Source organism: Sminthopsis crassicaudata, chromosome 2, assembly GCF_048593235.1.
Source record: "Sminthopsis crassicaudata isolate SCR6 chromosome 2, ASM4859323v1, whole genome shotgun sequence".
Classification (NCBI taxonomy): domain Eukaryota; kingdom Metazoa; phylum Chordata; class Mammalia; order Dasyuromorphia; family Dasyuridae; genus Sminthopsis; species Sminthopsis crassicaudata.
The window spans coordinates 177,005,938-177,023,602 of record NC_133618.1 but is presented as its reverse complement, the minus strand read 5'-3'; the positions used below and the strand labels follow the sequence as shown (position 1 = coordinate 177,023,602).

The following is a 17,665-nucleotide window of genomic DNA, read 5'->3' as shown; positions in this document are numbered from 1 at the left end:
GGTGGAATCTTAGAGTGTAAAAGAAGGATAAAGATAGGAGATATATTATGGAATTAGAATTGACTTCGCAATTGATTGGATATGGAGGGTAACAGGGAAGAATTGATGATAACTCCTACATTGCTAGCCTAGGTGATAGTACCAACCTAAAAGGATTGATAGAACTAGCAACAGCAATAAAGACATTATGAAGAGATTGAGATTTGTAAGGGAGATAATGAATTTACTTTGGATCGGTTGACTTTACTGATACCTATAAGACAACCATTTAGAGATGTCAGATAATGGGAAGCTGGTGATTCAGAACTGAAACTAAGGAGAGGAATCAAAAGTTAATCTGCTTCTATGATTCTGTGGCTCCAGATTATAGAATTATAGATTCAAAGTGAAGAAATCTCAGAAATCATCTAGTTCAATTGCCTCATTTTATAACTGAGGAAATAAAGGCTTATATTGCTTCACACAACTTCATAAAATCACAAGTAATAAGTAGTAGACAAGATTTAAACTCAGACCCCCTAACTCCAAATCTGGAGAGGGAAGGGTTTCCAGTAAAAACCATCTTTGTTAACATTGCTTATATTTTAAAAAATTAGTTCATTCCTCTTTAATTTAGCATAACCTATGTCTTAGATATCTAGGCAACCCCACAAAATTCAGCTAGCAACAAATATCTCAAAAACAATGGAATTTCTATGTTGAGATAGTTTCCTGGCACTTGTAGAAAAACAGTTAATGGGCCCCATGAGAATTTCATGCATAGGCAAAGTTCCAAATCAACAATTCTACCACAGGGCTCTAGTTAGGATAATGGCAAAGCTACAACTTAGAGGCACTGATATTAATTATCCATACCATGGAAATACTGGCAGGTTAGATGCTGAAGCTAGATAGAAAGAAGAAAGGGCATAAAATGAAATACAGAGTTACTCTAGACTCCTTTGCCCTTTTCCCCCTCACTTCTGAAATAGGAAAGACCTTCTATCTATCATTCATATATGTATCAGGCAACCAGAGAGAGTAACTTTTCTTCTATATGCCTCAATTTTCCGTCTATGAAATAGAGAACAAAATAACTCAGGTCTATGTTGCATGTGTAGAGAATGAATCCATTGAGGATAATATCTCTACAGACAAAATAATTTATATTACCAAGACAGAGTAATTTAGGTTTGGCTTTCTTTTCACCATGGCTCAGATTGGTTAGATTGTATATTTATGTCTGTTGCAAGAATTTCATAGTTATGAGTTTTGAAGGTGTGATACAATGGCAGATGGGATGATAGTATAGCCATTCTGATCCCCGGTGCATGTTAGCATTAGATTTGTGAGGGTTTAGGTGAGCCTTTAATTAGCATCCCTTCCCAATGAAGGAGCCTTCAAAGACAGTTACATAAGCTAGATTTTGCACAGTGGATTCAAAAGGGGACCCAGGAAATGAAAATCTGCCTTCTTGTTTGTTAGGTGTAATCAGAAAAAATCATTCAACTTATCTAGCACTCCCAAGTGTTTGTGTGGCCACCTATTTTAAGTTTAGAATTCCTGTCTCCCTAAATCCCATTCTGTGGGTAGGAACTGGGACATTTATAATCAGATACTGACTTTCTGTGTTACACTTCCTGTTTGGTTAGGAAGGTATAGCTAGGAGAGCCACACCCTAACTTCATTCATTCATTCATTTGCTTGTTTATTTAATATTTTATCTATCTATCTATCATATCTCTCAATCTATCTATCTATATATTTTTTATAATATTATCCCTTGTATTCATTTTTCCAAATTATCCCCTCCCTCCCTCCACTCCCCCCGATGACAGGCAATCCCATACATTTTACATGTGTTACAATATAACCTAGATACAATATATGTGTGTAAATACCATTTTCTTGTTGCACAATAAGTATTAGCTTCCGAAGGTATAAGTAACCTGGGTAGACAGACAGTAGTGCTAACAATTTACATTCGCTTCCCAGTGTTCCTTCTTTGGGTGTAGTTGTTTCTGTCCATCATTGATCAGCTGGAAGTGAGTTGGATCTTCTTTATGTTGAAGATATCCACTTCCATTAGAATACCTCTTCATACAGCATTGAAGTGTACAGCGATCTTCTGGTTCTGTTCTTTTCACTCAGCATCAGTTGATGTCTCTCCAAGCCTCTCTGTATTCCTCCTGCTGGTCATTTCTTACAGAGCAATAATATTCCATAACCTTCATATACCATAATTTACCCAACCATTCTCCAACTGATGGACATCCATTCATCTTCCAGTTTCTAGCCACTATGTAAAGAGCTGCCACAAACATTTTGGCACATACAGGTCCCTTTCCACTCTTTAGTATTTCTTTGGGATATAAGCCCAATAACAGCAATGCTGGGTCAAAGGGTATGCACAGTTTGATAACTTTTTGGGCATAGTTCCAGATTGCTCTCCAGAATGGCTGGATTCTTTCACAGCTCCACCAACAATGTATCAGTGTCCCAGTTTTCCCACATCCCCTCCAACATTCATCATTATTTGTTCCTGTCATCTTAGCCAATCTGACAGGTATGTAGTGGTATCTCAGAGTTGTCTTAATTTGCATTTCTCTGATCAGTAATGTCAATCTATCTATATTAAAGAAGTTTGAACTGAGAAGGAACTGCAATAAATACATTTGTCTGTATCTTTGACATTTATGCTTTTATGTATCTAACTAAACTGCATTCTCAGTTCTGATCCTAGGAACTGAGTATTCAAATGTTAATTAAGTCTAAAAAAATAAAGCTAGCCAGTGGGATGAAGGTAATAAGATAATGAATGATGAGTAATGTCAGACAATTATTTAGAGAGAGAGTAATAAAGATGCAACAGTAAGGGATGAAGGACTGGATGCTTGTCCATGTTTCTAACTACACATATGGTTATCTAATTCACATGAATGTTATGGGAAATAAAAGATTATTATGAAAAAAGTTTGGATGTTTTCCCCTAGTAAGAGAATTAAAACTTGTATGGTTCTGAAAACCAACCCATCATGTTTGTATCTATCTGAGTCTTATAATCTATGAGTCTTTCACACAGGCATTAGAACACCTGATGGCATTGTTTCAATAGAGAAAAACTTGTTCGTTTCCTTTTAAAAGTAACTTATAATTTTGTTTTTCTTCAGTTTCTGGTCACTTTTGAAGAATCCTGTTGATATGAAAATCACTTTGATGATTGCATATATGATTGATTGTAGCTTCTCTCCAATAGAAGACTTGTTTTGATAGAAATGAAAATTGTACTTTTTTTTGTAAATCATTTTGGGTCACATTGCTATTAAATATCATTATTAAATAGCCAAACACACAAGAAAAGAGGAGTTTTTGTAGTTGTGAAACAGAAAATCATTACTTTCAAATTAATTTTTCACCTTCGCCAGAGAGCATGATGTGCTATAAAAGATACAAGCTGTTCTTTTAGTTGAAGATTCAGTCATGGTTGTGAGCCAGAAGAACACTCTGGAAGAGTAGGCCAGACAGCTGTCAAACTATTACAAAACTGCTGAGAAACATTAGCCCTATCCCCATGTGTTTACTTCAGAGAAGTTGCGAAATTCTCATTTCCACCTTGGGAACAGAAAGCAGGGGAAATGAATTACCCTGACTTTCAAATCTAGTGCATTAAAGCACTGAATGTTACAAAAATATGGAATAGCTTTAAGAACAGATTCAGTCCTCTTCTTTTCATGTCTAAGTTGAATATGGGGGAAAACATGGGGGAAAAACTCATTATACTGAGAGAGTAACACAGATATCAGAAAGGTCCCTTCTCACTGATTTTATCCTTGCTATAATGTGATGTGGCTATTGGACACTAAAAAAGTAAAATTTTAGGAATAAGACAGGTTTCCAAAGCTAAATCCAGGTTGGTGAACATTCAGAGCCAGGATTCAAGAAGAAGACTCTGCATTGCATCAGGCTTGACGGGGCTCTCTGCAGGAAGGGAAGTCACTTCTCTGGACAAGAGTTAACAGCAACTGCCTGGAGACAACGGTTCTCTACAGGAAGAAGAATCTGTCTGAAAGATTTGAGTAGACACAGCAGATCTGTGGCTGTGTTTTTAGTAGTGTTGGTAGTATAGTTATAGTGTGTGGGAGGGGGGCGGGGGGGGGGTATATGTGTGTGTGTGTGTGTGTGGTTTATATCCAAAAGTACTTCCACCGTCTCACTCATCATCCGGGCATGAAAGAGACACTAGGCTCTTGAAATCTATGCCAAAAAAAATAAGGACTGATACGTTTTACCATAACAAAAACACTATAAGTAGGATCCTATTAGCTGATTAAATAACTATTTCCTGAAAGTAAGCCTAGGTAAGTATTGACTAGTCAATTGATAAAGAACTATTTAACTATGGCAATACACGAAATAACAAAAATATCCAATGGCCTTATGTCCTGTGCAGTCACTTTGGAGTCATGAGGACAGAACAGAGGGAAATGGGGGAAGACAAACTAAGCACTGCTTATTTTTTGGACTTTCTATAAACATTAACTTGCTGCTGGTACTCTAAATGTGAGACCTTTGCTATCTTCACTTGTTTGTCTGTTGTGATTGCACAATTATTCTGGTTCTGATTTTCTCTCTTAGCTTCATTACTTATAATCGTGCATTTTGTTGTAATCTCCTCTACTAGACTGGAAACTTTGTAAGGACAGGAGTCATAACTTATGTTCACTTATGTGACCCTGTTGGTAAACCTGTTGGTACCCCAGAGGATAAATTGCAGAGCAGGTGCAAGGCTATTCATTAGAAGGAATTTTCTCAGCAGAATTTCCCCAAATGAATAAACTAGTTAAACACACACAAACACCTCATTCCTCCAAAACATATATGGGTATGAATTTCTATCTATCTATGTATCTACTTATCTATGTATGTATGTATGTATTTATCTATCTCTTCTATCTTTCTCTCCAATCTCACCAACTAGAAGGGCAGGGAATCATAATTTATGTTTTAATACATCTTATATTATCTTATATGAACTAAGGTTCATAATGATCACCCAGTAACTACTTGGTGGCAAAGTGATAATAATTTCCTTGGACAGAAAATTATAAAGTTATCGAAATCTGCTTTCATCATCAGTCATCATTTAGGGGTTTTCTTGGCAAAGATAGTAGAGTGGATTGCCATCTCTTTCTCTAGCTCATTTTACAGAAAAGGAAACAAGACAAACAGGGGTAAGTGACTTGCCCTAAATCATGTAACTAGTAAGTGTGTGAGACTGAATTCGCATTCATGAAGAGTAGTGTTCCAGACTGTAGACACAGCATTCTATCCACTGCTCTAGCTGTCCAAAATGGTGGTTCATATTCTCCCTAACTCCATCTCATCATTGTACCTAATAAGATTGTCTTTACCTTATAGAGAGATTATTTATTTCTATCTATAAAAGCAGCTCACAGTTTGAAGTCATGTCTGAGAAGCATCCAAGGCTGCTGACTTGGTGGGCGATGATAAACTATTTTTTGTCTTAATTTTCTTGAATTTCTTTTATTAATCAGAGTGAGATGTGAGCAAAGATTGTTCTAACAGTCAGTTTGTTCATTAAACCTGCCTGAGAGAAAAAAATAACTCCTTATGCTTCATTTTTTCTTCATTAAAACTTTTCTTCTAGCTATTACTGCTCCTTAAATGATATTTCTAGTATGACAGGGAGTTATGTTGGATCTTATTTGATTCAATCCCATTTTTGCCTACTAAAGAGAGGCTGTTCAGATCTTGAGTCATTAAAAATTAGACTTCTCTAAAAAAAAAAAAAACTCAGCATGAAGCAATTAATAAAACACTAATCATTATGGCAGTGAATTTAATGATCTTAATGAAGGAAAAGAAGAGTTAATATCACTGTGTTTGAGTACATAATAATATTTTTTCCAGTTATCCAGATGATATCCTTGTTATGAATACCTTTATCTGAATAGCTTTGTGGATTGGTTTTATTTAAAGCATTAGTAGCATTAAATAAATGTCCATATTGTATTACTACTTTATATAAATATCAGTTCATATAAGTCCAAGCCTTTGTAGTCATCATATTCCTTTATTCTTGCTGCCCAATAATATTCCATTAGGTTCATGTACCACAATTTGTTTACCCATTACCCAAGTGATGGGCACCTTTTTGATAATACAAAACTTTTGTAAATGTTTTGATCCTTTTTGTCACTGATTTCTTTGGGATATATATCTGACAGAGGAATCTCTGGGCCAATAGTTACTTTTTTTGTCTAATTTCAGTTTTCCAGAATAGTTGGATTGCAACTCAACCAATAACATATACTTCATGCACAACCTCTCCAGCATGAGTTATTCCTATCTTTTAACATCTTTGCCAGTTTGTTGGATGTGAACCAAGATATCTGGGTTATATTGATTGCTTTAATTGTATTTTTTGTTTTGTAAGTGATTTGGAACATTCTTTCTTTTAAAAATAAATTTTTGTTGCTAAAATAGATAAATAAATAATTGCTTATTTATTATCCCCAATACTTGTATTTAAATATTTCAATTTATTCACTGGAGTCCTCATCAATGTGAGTGTTATCTTCAGTGATGCTGATAAAAGCATATTCTTGCCTTTCCATCTGGTGATTCTTTCCTTTTATCCCATAGATCTTTACAGAGAATATCCTCCCAATGTGCCAAAGGGCTTGTTCTTGATCATTTAATATCCTTTGCATACAAACTCAACACTCAGACTATATGTCAACTATCTCTCCCTTTTGCTACATCAATTCAAGGGTTGATTCAATAAACATAAAATGAGAGACCCATTCTCCCTCTGATCATTCATTTCATGGATGACATCAGTATCACTTTTTGTAGACACTATGCTGTAACCAAGTGAACTCACTATGTTTGTGTCTCTTTTCCTTTTAGGTTACCTATAATTTTGATTCTTTGGAGATGGTACTATTTTATGATTCATAATCCTATAGTATCATTTAGAGAATACTGTTGTTAGTAAAGGAGGGAATTTTGTTAGGAAACAAAAGGAAAAATTTTTTGCAAAAAAACTTTTAAAATAATCATTTGAATGGATACTCTCTAGCAAAATATTACATTCATCAAAAAGGTTGTTGTTAATTATTTGAGACTTTCAGATGAGGACCTAAGGCTTCCGTGTTAAAATATAAATGTGGGATTTTAAGAATTTTCAAATTCTCAAAAATAATTAAATCCCATTAACAAACATATGAAATCATTAGCTTATTGGATTCCAAGCCATTAATGAGGGAAATGTAAATTGGAACAACTCTAATGTTTTACCTCATATCCACCAAATTGTCAGAGACGACAAAAAAGAGAAACAGTCAACAATGAAAGGGCTAAAGAAAGATTGGCAAACAAATATGTTGTTGATATGCTATGAATTAGACCAACCAGTCTGGAAAAGAATTTAAAATTATGCTTTCAAAATGACTAAAATGTTTATACACTGTGATCCAGAGAGCCTACACATACTCCTGAGGAGGTTGGCAGAAAGGATACATATATCAAAATTTTCATTACCATAATTTTTTGTGGTAATAAAGAATTGGAAAAGTAAGTGTTCATTTTTTTTTGAAATGGCAAAAACAAATAATGCCACATGAATGTAATGTGCCATTATAGCAAGAAATTACAAATATGAAGAATCAATTAGAGAAACAATAATCATTTAAGTGACTAATTTGTAGCAGTCACTATGCTCTTCCTAGACATTGGGGTTACATAGACAAAAATGTATGTAGGCCTTGTTCTAGAGTTTAACATCTTATTTAACATCTTAGAGTTTAACATATCAGCAGAGGCAACATATATATATATATATATATATATATATATATATATATATATATATATATTGTCTTGTTTTGCAGATTAGAAAACAGACCCAGAAAGATGAAGTGCTAATGCCCAATTTCTCACAGTGAGTTTATAGCTAACCAGGATCCAGAATCCAGGTTTCCAATTCCAGTGTTTTAATTCCCTTTACTTGTTGATAATAAATAAATCAATAAATATTTATTAAGCACCTATTATGAGCCAGGAATTATTCTAAGCTCTGAGGATACAAAAAGAGGCAAAAGAGTCTCTGACCTCAAGGAGCTTACACAAGGAAGAAAACATAAAAAGACATACAAGTAAGCCATATACAGGATAAATAGGAAATCATTAAAAGAGGGAAAGTACTATAATTAAGAGGGGTTAGAAAAAGAAAGATTTAGTTAGTGCTTGAAAGAAACCTGGGACGTCAGTAATGAGAAGGGAGGAGGAAGAGCATTGCAGGCAAAGGGAATAGCTAGAGAAAAAATTCCCAGACCAAGATAAGAAAGAGAAAGATTATAGAAGTTAAGCAGGTGACAATATTCAGGAGAACATTTCTTTTACAGACAGAGCCCACAATATATGGTCCCAACAAGATCTCTTCGAAACATGATTATACATTTTTAGTATAACAATAGCAATATTATTAATAATGATAACATTTATATAGAACTTTAAGGTTTGTTAAATCCTTGACTTTATTTTATTTCATCCTCATAAACATTCTAAAAACTATGTGCAATTATAATCCCCATTTTTTAAAAGGAAGAAACAGGCTCAAAAAGTCAAGTGACTTGCCTGCAGTCACATAGCTAATACATATGAAGAAATGGTTGACACAGGTTAAGTGGTTGTTCACATCTATTAAGTGCCTGAGACAGGGTTCAAACTCAATTCATCCTGATTAAAAGCTCATGGTTCTATCTATTTCATTACTAAGTGATCATATATTAAAGCCCAAAATCATAGTAAAGTTGAGAAATTATTGATAGAGTCAATGACTTTTTAAAAATTGTAGCCTTTATCTATAGACTCTAGGGTCCTTATTTCAACTTCTATTCTCACTGGCAAATAAGGTCCCAACATAAAACCAGCCAATTCTCCTGCCCCTTCCTCACTCCCTCCCCTGTATTTCATGGGTACCCTTGAGAAACAGTGGAGTTCCAAGTCAAAGTTCAACTGCCCCATTTCAGTGTTTGCTCCCCGATATCAATTGCCAGTTGTAATTATCTCCCTTATATCAATACAGTAATTTTTGGCCCCGTATCATTCAACCAATTAACTCCAATTAGTTTTTTCAAAGTGATATTTTTTGAGGCTATATAACAAGAAAAAAAGGTAGATACTAGTCCTGTGAATCAAAGCACATGTTCCTCTCCATCACCTTGGTCTCTAAGAAGAGTGGAATCAAACTTGAAATGTTATGAAGCATTTGCCCCCATTCATTTTTGAATTTGCATTAGCCAATGGAGAAAATTATTCCATAAATCAGCATCTAGATTGTTGGGTCTGATTCAATTGTTGAGTTGGATCTTGTAGTGATGAAATGAAGGATGGATTGGAGTGGGGCAGACCTACCAATAGTTTATTTCAGATGTGATGTGATGATGATCTGCACCTGGTGACACTGTCTGCAAGAGAAGGGAGAAAAAGTCAAAAGATGTTGCAAAGGTGAAATTGACTGTCCATGTCAAGAAATTGTATATGTGAGAATGAGGGAAAATTAAGACTCAAGGATGACAACTACATTGCCATTGTGAAGGACTCAGAGGATAGTGTTGTAGTCCACAGTAAGAAGGAAAGTGGGGAGTGTTTAGGGGGAAGATAATGAGTTCCATTTTGAATGTGAGTTTAAGATGTCTACTAGATAGCCAGTTTAAGATATCTGGAAGGGAGTTGCAACGTGAAATTGCAGGTCATCAGAGAAGTAGGGACAGAGTAGGTAGATTTGAGAATGCTAGTAGTAAATAATGTAGAGGGAGAAGAGAAGAGAGTTTAGGATAGAATCAAGGAGACGCCTAAGACTAGAAGTATGTTACTGGAATGAGTATCCAGCAAAGCAAAATGAGAAGTAGTCAGATAGACAGGAGAACCAGGAGAAAGTGGTGTCCCTAAAACTTAAAGAGATGAGTATCAGTGAGGAAAGGGTAATCAATTGTGTTGAAGGCTGCAACCTAAACATTACTACAACTGTTCTTCTTCTCTGGAAGTTTAAGAGAATCTTCCATACATCTGCCTTCCAAAGTGAGGGCAACCAGGAGTAAAAAGACCGACTTTGACCAATTGTTACCTTTTCAACACAATCCTGAGGCAACAGCCAATCAAAAAATCCATTTTTTTCACGGGCTGGTTAATATACCAGAAGTAGTCATACCTGCTTTTACTTCATTATATATGCCCAGAAGCAGGCTCACCAAACAATCATCCTCCTAAAACTGAGTCCTTATTGGCTAGTGCCCCCTGCTCAACAGTATTTATTAAGGCAAATTAAGTAGGAGTTCCAGTGATCTATATCTTCATTCAAAAAAAAAAAAAAAAAAATTCAAGTCTCAGAGAAAGGCCCTAGGCAGATCTTTCTCAATGTATCTTGAATTTATGTGTCATTATTTTGTTTTTTGAAGGAGCAAGAGTTTTTAATCATAATGATGTTTAAATTATTTTGTAATCTACTTAAAGCTTTTTTGAAAACTACTTTTCAGATTTATACTTATTTGGAGAAAGTATTTTAAGTCTGCTTTAAGGTATATTCAATTTCTGACCATCTAAAATGTTCCTAAAGCATTTATTCTATTTACTTGGAATATATTTACTTGAAATATATTATCATATATAGTAAACCAACTAATATCTAAATCATTACAATTTTGAAATAAGTCAAAAACCTGAAAAAAATCCTGGTCATGGCAATGATTGATTACTGAAAACCACCCTATAAGGCTTAATATCTTTTTGTCATCACTGTTGCCTCAGGCACAAAGAAAGCCACTGTTTGGAAATTGCTGGTAAATTCCCATGACTATCTCTATCTAGAAAGAAAAAAATAATCTCATACCAAATTTAGTACTTAGGAACTAATGTTTACTGAAAATCTTGGAACTTTTTTTTTTCTTTAGCAAACTGAAAACTCTCTTTGACCTGCAATGTATTGTGAATCTCCAAAGAGGAATATTTTTAAGGGAATTGCAATGATTTGGGTGAAGATAGAAAACTTCCACTGGGCCAAGTACTTGATGAAGTAGAGTTATGGAGGGTGGGAGGTGGGGTGAGTGTGAGTGATGAAATGAATGGATTCCAGCAAAAAAATCATGTTGCTAGTAGTATCCCAATATCTGAGTGAACCCCAGTGAGGAACAAAATGACTCTGTAGAATTGCTTTATACTGGCAGAATTATCTTGTACAAATAGAATTATTCTGTATGGATGCCCACAATTATCTTATACAATCTGGTAGTTAAGCTAGAAGCTATCTTCTTGTATAAACAGAATAAACATGACTACCAGTTGACTTACTGACTCATACAGGTAGCATAATTAGCATATCTTGTTCTGGATCCTTTTCCATAAAAGATTTCCCCCTCCCTCTTTTATTAATTGTGAGTTCTACTAGGGAATTTAACCCTCCTTATGGTGTCATAATAAAGCTTTGTCTTTTGATTTGGAGACAGTTTGAGTCTATTTATTTCAAATGACTTTGTTTTATGACTTATTATACTTCATCAATATGAAAGGAGAGATATGATTAGAAAGGTAATGCTCACCTCCCCAGGTTATGAAGAGCTTTAAATGATAGTCAATTTTATATTTGATCCTGGAAGAAACAGGGAACCACTGGATCAAGAGCCACTCAATAAAGAGTAGGGTGTTCACATGGTTAGCGCTGTGCTTTAGGGAAAATCACTTTGCAGGTTGAATCAAGGATGTGGAGTGAAAAGGAACTTAAAGCAAGACATTCAATAAAAAGGCTATTACAATAATCCCAGGAGGAGATGAGGAATTGTACCAGGTTGCTTGCAGTATGAAAGAAGAGGAAGGTGTTGCAAAGGTTTTGGCAATGGATTACATATTGCCCATGAGAATGAGAAATCCAGGATGACACCTAGGTTGTAATCCTAGGGGACTTGAAGGTAGTAATGCCCTAGCAATAAGAGGGAAATTTGAAAGGGAAAAGTGTTTAAAGACAGAAATGATGAGTTCAGTTTAGATATATTGAGTTTGATTTTTTTTTAAGATTTAAGAATTTAAAATGGACTGAATATCCCATTAGAGATAACTAAAAGACAGTTGGAATTGGGCAGAGCAGAAAATTGTAAAAAATTAAAGAAGACTGTTAGAAAATAAAAACAGATAAGAAAAAAAGGTGGGGGGGCAGGGTACTTTTGGTGAAGGACAGGAACATCCATGATGGTTAATTTAAAATCTCTAAGATTTAAAATCTCTGCCTCTAAGAAGGCAGAGCCAAAATGGTGGAGAGCCAGGAAGTTGCCTGAGTTCTCCCAAGTTTCTCTTGGAAACAACACTAAATCAAGCCTCTAAATAGATTTCAGAGTGACAGAATCCACAAAAAAGACAATTTTTCTAGCTTAAGATAGCTTAGAAGAACTTTAGGAAAGGTCTTACTTGGGTAAAAGGGGATCACTCAGCACGGATGTGATGTGACCAATCTAGTGGGAGGCTCTTAGCCACAGCACAGATCAACAGCTGAGACCCCTAGGTCCTAACTCAGCATGCCATTGTGAGGCCTCCAGAGTAGAAGGCAAATTGGGAGGCCCTGCACACTATACCCAACTATGTCAGGCCACCACAACACAGAGCAGTGAATAAGCCCCTAGCATGTCCCACCCCAGCAGCGAAAGCCAGTTCCTGGCACCCAGCAAAAAGAAATGTGAGACAATATTCCCTATGGCCTTAGAGCAGAACTCAGCTTTTAAAAATGATAATAAAACAAAAAGGGCTGTGACTATACAAAGCTATTATGGAAACTGGGAAAAGTGATGGGGGTTGAGGTCCCCTTAAGATTCTTTTCTGATTCCCAACCCTGCCCGGCCATGGCTGAAGAAGCTAGGATCTTTGATTCACAAATCCTAGTCAAAAAGCACCCTTTTTGAATTCCAATGATATCTGGGCTTTCCCAGCCCCCACCAGATCTGAGCTAACTTGGGCTTTCCCAGTCCCCAACTATTTGCTCAGGTTTCCCCAACCCCCACAAACAGCTTCTTCCTTATCTAAAAACCCATTGAATTCTATTCAATGCTAACCCTGGCCAAAACCAGCCAGGAGCCTGGGACTCAACCCACCTTCAAGATCATAAAAAGGAAACTCTGGAGTCCACTCGTTGCAGGAGCCCAAACATGGCCTTCTTACATCAGCCATGCCAAGGGTTCCTGTCCGTCTGGTGACCACTTCTGGCCCTGGCGTCTTTCTACCTTTACCCTTACTTCCAAACCCCTACAAAAAAGGGGTTTTGTTTTTTGTTTTTGTTTTTGTTTTTTAATCAATGTTTTTGGACCTGTAAATTCCTTTACAGGGGACTCTGCACAGTCACTAGAGTATCTTTGTGCCGAACCAAAAGGGGTTCCCCCTTTCCTAACTCTCATCAAAATCAGAACAAATTCAGATAACAATAGCAAAATGCCTACATGTGAAACCTCAAAGGGAAATATGAATGATTCTCAAGCTCAAAAGGTTCTTTTGGAAGAGCTGAAAAAAGATTTTGAAAATCAAGTAGGAAAGGTAAAAGAAAAATTGGGGAAAATGAGAGTTATACAGAATTGTGGGGGGGAAAAAGTTAACACATGGCTCTTTTCAACAATGAAATGATTTAGGCCAGTTCCAATGGTCTTGTGATGAAGAGAGCTATCTATACCCAGAGAAAGGACAGTAGAAACTGAATGTGGACCACAACATAGTATTTTCACTCTTTTTGTAATTGTTTCTTGCATTATGTCTTCTTTCTCATTTTTTCATTTTTTGATCTGATTTTTCTTGTGCAGCATGATAATTGCGGAACTATGTATAAAAGAATTGCATATGTTTAACATATATTGGATTACTTGCCATCTAGGAGAGGGGGAGGAAGGGAGAAAAAAGAATTGGAACACAAGATTTTGCAAGGGTGAATATTGAAAATTACCTATGCATATGTTTTGAAAATAAAAAGCTTTAATAAAAAAATTCAACAGTTTAGAACATGAAGCACAAAATTTTACTGAAGAAAAATTTTAAAATAGATTTGACTAAATGGAAAAAAAAATATTAAAGAAAACAACTCCTTAAAAAACAGAATTGGCCATTCGGAAAGGAGGTAAAAAAAGATAAAAATAAAATAAAATAATTTATTAAAAATTAAAATTGGACAAGTAGAAGTGATTGACTCACTGAGATATCATTAAAACAAAATTTTAAAAAATGAAAATATAGAAGAAAATGTAAAACAGTCATTGAAAAAAAAAAAACACTACCTGAAAGCTTTGATCAGAAAAAGATCCTGGACAACATCTTTCAAGAAAGTATTAAGGAAAACTACCCTGATATCCTAAAACCAAAGAGTAAAATAGTCATTGAACAAATCCACCAATCACCCGCCCTGAAAGAGATCCCAAAATGAAAACTCTGAGGAATATTATAGCTAAATTCCAGAATTATCTAATCAAGGAAAAAATACAGTAAGCAACCAGAAAGAAATAATTCAAACAGTGAAGAGCCATAGTCGATTATTCAGAAATTAGCAGTTTTCATGTTAAAAGCATCAGAGGGACTGGAATATGGTGTTCTGGAAGGCAAAATATTTTGGAATACAACCAAGAATCTACCTCCCAGCAAAATTGAACATAATCCTTTAGGAGAAAAGATGGATAATCAATGAAATATGGGACTTGCAATCATTTCTGATGAAAAGACCAGTACTAAACAGAAAATTCAATCTTCAAATACAAGTCTCAAGAAAAGAATAAAAACAAACAGAAAAGAAAAAATATTATTTAATGGTTTAACCATTTACATCCTTATACTGGAAAATTATATTTATAACACTTGAGAACTGTATCTTTGTTAGAAGTTAGAAAGGTTATACACAGAAAGAGGTACAGGTATAAATTGATTTTTATGTAATTATATAAAAAATTAAGGGGTAGAAAAAGGATTGTACTGGAAAAGAGGTGAATAGAATTTTAGAGCAATTACATATGATAGATCTCTGGAGAAAACTGTTACACCCCTATGGACTACTCTAACCTGGTAGCTCCCCTTAGAGCTACTCTTAATGCCCGTCTGTCGATGGCACGGCTAGGCCACACTTACCCGTCTTCGGGCACCAACCCAGATCCCATAGAGACAGACCACCATTAGGTAGGGGTGAAGCAAAAGAGAGTTTTATTCTGAGATAGCACATATTTATACCCCACTGATGATATAGGGGAGGGGGAGGTCTTCTAGGAACCTGGCATAATGGGATTGGCCCAAGAAGAAGGAGGGAGGCGTGCTAGGTTTTGAGAGCACTAAGGATTGAGGTGAGGTACCTGGAGTCAGACACCGCCTCTTGGGGCTATGCCCCACCTCCACGTAGGAATCGCCTGCGCCTCGAAACCTCTCATCCCTCAGGTCCTCCCACATGCCTTGAACTGCATTCCTTGCTTCTAGAGGCTTTTTAACCCTTACAAAAACTGAATGGGGATAGAAAGGAATATAGTTTTTTCTTAGTAGTACATGGCACCTACACAAAAATTTGTCAATATTAGGGCATTAAAAACCTCATAATCAAATGTAGGAAGGCAGAAATATTAAATGCATTCTTTTCAATCATGACACAGTAAAATACATGTAATAAAGGGCCAGGTAAAAAACAACCAAAAATTAATTGGAAATGAAATAATCTAATTCTAAAGAATGAGTAGGTCAAACAACAAATCATAGAAACAATAATTTCATCCAAGAGAATGATAATAATGAAACTACATATCAAAACTTAAGGGATGAATCCAAAGCAATTCTTAGGGCCAATTTTATATTTCTAAATGCATATATGAATAAAATAGAGAAAGAGGAGATCAATGAATTTGGGATACAACTAAAAAAAGCTAGAAAAGGAACAAATTAAATTACCCCTATTAAACACCAAATTAGAAATTCTGCAAATCTAAGAAGAGATTAATAAAATTAAAAGTAAAACTATTAAATTAATAAATAAAACTAAGAGTTGGTTTTATTGGAAAAAACAATTAGATCCAGCTTTGGTTTATTTGATTAGAAAAAGGAAAGAATAAAACCAAATTACTAGTATCAAGAATGAAAAGGGCAAACTTATCACTAAAGAATAAGAAATTAAAAGCATAAATTAGGAATTATTTTGTCCAAGTCTATGCCAATAAATCTGTCAATCTAATTGAAATGAGTGAATATTTACAAAAATGTAAATTCCCAGTTTAACAGAAGAGAAAATAAAATATTTAACCTCATTTTAGAAAAAGAAATTGAATAAACTATCAATAAACTCCCTAAGAAAAAAAATCTTCAGGAAGAGATGGACTTTTAAGTAAATTCTGCCCAAAAGTTAAAAAACAATTAGTTCCACTACACATAAATTGTTTTGCAAAAATAGGCAAAGAAATAATCCTGCTAAATCCTTTTTGTGACACAAATCTTGTGCTGAGAACTAAACCAAGAAGAGCCAAAGTAGAGAAAGAAAATTATGGATCAATTTCCCTAATGAATATTAGTGCAAAAATTTTAAATAATTAACAAAGAGATTACAGCAATTTATTATTAGGATAATACACTATGAAAAGTGCAATTTTGTTTATACCAGTAATGAAGATCTAGGTTCAATATTAGGTCAGTATAATTGACTTATATAAATAATAAAACCAGCAGAAATCACGTGATTATCTCAATAGATACAGAAAAGGCTTTTGACAAAATACAACACCCATTCTTATTAGAAATACTAGAGAGTATAGGAATAAAGAGAGTTTTCCTTAAAATGATAAATAGCATCTATCTAAAATCCATTATCAAGTATTATATGTAATGGGATCAGATAGAAGCATTCCCAGTAAGATCAGGGGTGAAGCAAGGAAGCCTATAACCACCACTGTTATTCGATATTGTACTAGAAACATTAGCTTTAGCAATAAGAGATGAAAAAGAAGTTGAAGGAATTAGAATAGACAATGAGGAAATAAAACTATCATCTTTGCAGATGATATGATGGTATACTTAAAGAATCCTAGAGAGTCAACTAAAACACTACCTGAAACAATTAACAACTTCAAAAATGTTGCTGAATATAAAATAATCCCATATAAGTTATCAGCTTTTCTACATATTACCAACAAATAAAGTCACATCTAAACAATTGAAAAAAATATCAATTGCTCATGGGTAGACCAGGATAATGTAATAAAAATGACAATTCTATTTAAATTAATCTGGTTATTCAATGCCATACCAATCAAACTGCCAAAAAATTATTTTATAGAGCTAGAAAAAATAACAAAATTCATCTGGAAGGAAAAAACTAAAATAAAAAATCAAAGGAATTAATGAAAAAATTGCAAAGGAAATTATTCTAATCATACCAGACCTAAAACTGTTTTATAAAGTGGCAGATATCAAAACCATTTGATACTGGTGAAGAAATAGAGGGGTGGATCAGTGGAATAGGTTAGGTTCATAAGACACAGTTGTCAATTACTATAGTAATCTACTGTTTGATAAAGCCAAAGACTCCAACTTCTGGGATTAAAAACTCACTATTTGGCAAAAATTGCTGAAAAAACTGGAAAGTAGATGCAGCAACTAGGCATAGACCAATATCTCACACCTTATA

General features: G+C 34.7%; 1 long non-coding RNA gene across 1 annotated transcript in view; it reads right to left on the bottom strand.

Annotated features, from left to right (window-relative positions):
• Positions 1-8,600: 8,600 nt before the first annotated feature.
• The window catches only part of LOC141555209 (uncharacterized), a 72,693-nt gene continuing 63,628 nt past the window's right edge, over positions 8,601-17,665 (bottom strand). The window contains exon 3 of the long non-coding RNA XR_012486092.1: positions 8,601-9,473. This is a non-coding gene — a long non-coding RNA (uncharacterized LOC141555209). The remainder of the gene's footprint in view (positions 9,474-17,665) is intronic.